This window comes from Triticum dicoccoides, chromosome 4B (assembly GCF_002162155.2).
Source record: "Triticum dicoccoides isolate Atlit2015 ecotype Zavitan chromosome 4B, WEW_v2.0, whole genome shotgun sequence".
In the NCBI taxonomy this organism is placed as follows: Eukaryota; Viridiplantae; Streptophyta; class Magnoliopsida; order Poales; family Poaceae; genus Triticum; species Triticum dicoccoides.
In genome coordinates this window covers 375,740,699-375,744,216 of record NC_041387.1, presented here as the reverse complement: position 1 = coordinate 375,744,216, position 3,518 = coordinate 375,740,699, and positions in this window count along the sequence as shown.

The following is a 3,518-nucleotide window of genomic DNA, read 5'->3' as shown; positions in this document are numbered from 1 at the left end:
TCCGGCGCGGTCGTCGACATCACCGTGCCCACTGCCGCCCCCAGGCGCCCCCGGCGTGCCCTTCGGCTTCTTTGGCGTCCACTACATCTTCCCCGTCCACAAGCTCAAGCTCAGAGGCACCAGAGCGACCGGTACCTTCCCGTCCTCGACCTTCGTCCGCCTCGGGTCACCGCGGCCTCCATCGTCTCCGGCCGCCTCGACTCTGCCTTGGGCCTTCCCAGCGACGACGGTGAGCACCGCATGCTTCCCCTCCTCCTACCCCCTCGCTTTGTCCTCCTGCCTAGCCCGTAGGCCGCCGCCATCGCCGTGCCCAGAGCCACCGGAGCCCGCGCTCATCATCCCGTCGCTGTGCAGACGCCGCGCCCACTGCTGCGCCTCCCTGCCCTGGCCGTGGCCTGGCCGCGCCCTGCACCTCGCCGCACATGCGCGTGCGCGCCCGACCGCATCTCGCTCGTGTGCGCCTGCTCGTCGCCTCCTCTGTCCGCTGCTCTACTGCCATGCTCGCCCCGCCTGCGCTGCCTCGCTGCTGCCCCGCACTGCTAGTGCCGTCTGCTTCTGCCGCCGCCAGCCACTGCAGCTTGCTTTGCCGCGCCCCCGCCGCCCCATGCCGCGTGAGCTGTGGCCGAGCTTGCGTCCGCCCCCGCCCGCAACGGCCGACCGCACCACCGCTACCCATGGTTGCCGCTTGCTGCCTAGCATCGTCACCACTCCAGCCCACCTCCGACCACCCCGAGACCACCGTCTGAAGTGCCCGAGCCGCAGCTTCCCAACGCACCCACCCGCGCTTCAATCCGTCGACGGGAACAGCCGGACGACAAACTCCGGCGCCTCGGCTTAACGCCAGCAGTTAGCCACCACTAACCTGCTGACGTGGCATCTTTAGCCCCTAATTGAAACCCTAAACGCTCACTGACAGTGGTCCTCTGGCCGCTAACTAAAAGGTTGACCAGTCAACTGCTGCGTCAGTAGTTGACTGGCCCACCTGTCGGCCACTGATGCACCTCTGGGTGCACTGCACCAGGTGCACCCAGCTCCTTTTCTGCCTTTTTCGATTTAGTTAATTAAAACAATTTCAGAAAATGTTTAAAACTTAGAAAATTAATATAAAATAATCCGTAAGTCAGATGAAAATAATTTATATGTGAAAGTTGCTTAGAAAAATCCAACGAGTCCGAATACGCGGTCCATTCATCTGTCACATGCCCCTAGCATGCTGAACATGGAACTATCCCCTCTCTTTCGTTCGTCCAGAAAAAGCCTGACACCGGGAAAACCCCTCCGGACGTTTGCCCTCTTTGTCTGCAACATGTTGTACCGCGTATGGACACCCACTAGCTCTACATGTCGTCATGTCATGCTTAGTGATGCATCTATTTGCTCTGTATTTACTGTTTCTTCCCCCTCTTCTCTCTGGTAGACCCCGAGACTGATGCTACCCCTGTGATCGACTACATCGCCAACGACCTTTCCTTTGTAGCAGAGCTTCCAGGCAAGTAAACCCCCCTTGATCATTCTGATATCGCCCATTTCTTTCCCTCTCAAGCTTGCATTATAATTGCTACTGTTTTTGTATAATCCTATTTTGATACATAGCCTGTTTTTGCTACCTGCTTTCATACCTTACCTGTTTATCCTATTCTGCTTAGTATAGGTTGGTTAGTGATCCACCAGAGGCCCCTCACCTTGTCCCAGTTGCCCCCGCTTGATAACCAATGACTCGATCAACGTGATCGACATCCAGACCCCGACACCACACATCACCCCTCCTTAGTTGTATGACTCTGCAGAGTTACTATCGAGTGCCGAGTGTGATACCTCATCAACACTTCTGATGTTAACCCTGTAGTGTAGCTACTCGGTCGTGGTCATCGAGGGTGATTCCTCCTTCACCACTCCCGATAACGACTCTTTCGTGCAACCCTTCAAGTGTGGACCATCGAGGGTGATTCCTCCAAGTCCACCTTGATGGTTACATCGAGTGGGAATCCATTGAGGGTGATTCCTCGGGTTTCCCCCTTGCTGTTTTGTACACACGGTTACATTTGTCTTTACCACTGAACCATGACTGAAGTCGGCTCGGCCCCTAGGGGTACCCACAAGAGAAATGTGAAGTTGGGTTGACCGTGAGAGTGCCCGTGAGTTGATGTGTAGTCGGGTTGATCTGAAGGATAACCGCGAGTTTTCCACGCGGCGCAGCCGAACATTCTTAGCCCTTGTCGCAAGTCGGTGAGACGGGGTGACGGGACCACATATCATGGATCATTGATCGTTATCGCGCGCTGCCAAGACACTAACGATTTCGATATTTGATCCGAGTAGGCCTCTGGCCTTTTCGCACTAACCACTGCTACTTCTTGAGCATGCGTTGGTTTTCCCTTGAAGAGGAAAGGGTGATGCAGCAAAGTAGCGTAAGTATTTCCCTCAGTTTTTGAGAACCAAGGTATCAATCCAGTAGGAGACTACACTCAAATCCCTCATACCTGCACAAACAAATAAGAACCTTGCAACCAACGCGATAAAGGGGTTGTCAATCCCTTCACGACCACTTGCAAAAATGAGATCTGATAGAGATAATAACATAAATATTTTTGGTATTTCCATGATATAGATTGGAAAGTAAAGATTGCAAAATAAAATAGATCGGAAACTTATATGATGGAAAATAGACCCTGGGGCCATAGGTTTCACTAGTGGCTTCTCTCAAGATAGCATAAGTATTACGGTGGGTGAACAAATTACTGTCGAGCAATTGATAGAGAAGTGCATAGTTATGAGAATATCTAGGCATGATCATGTATATAGGCATTACGTCCGCGACAAGTAGATCGAAACGATTCTGCATCTACTACTATTACTCCACACATTGACCGCTATCCAGCATGCATCTAGAGTATTAAGTTCATAAGAACAGAGTAACGCATTAGGCAAGATGACATGATGTAGAGGGATAAAATCAAGCAATATGATATAAACCCCATCTTTTTATCCTTGATGGAAATAATACAATACGTGCCTTGCTGCCCCTGCTATCACTGGGAAAGGACACCGCAAGATTGAACCCAAAGCTAAGCACTTATCCCATTGCAAGAAAGATCAATCTAGTAGGCCAAACCAAACTGATAATTCGAAGAGACTTGCAAAGATAACAAATCATACATAAAAGAATTTGGGTCCCGATAACTGCCACACGTGTGGTGTATCGGGTAGTTGTGCCACACGCCTCGTGTGGCATGGACAACAACCAGCCCACACACCTACGTGTGGGCAAAACAACTAATGCCCACACACATCTTTTTTCCCTCTCGAACCCTCTCACACGCGTGCGTGTGGGCGAAGTTGATAACGCCCACACGCCCATATGTCAGGCCTCGTACCCTCCTGGTCCCGCACACGACGCGTGATGCCCACCGCGCGCCCATAGTTGCCATGGTCCAGACCCTCATCCATGTTCGTTTAACTACAGTTGCCATGTCGCTGAACTACGGTTGCCATGTCGGACAACTGCAGTTTCCATGGTT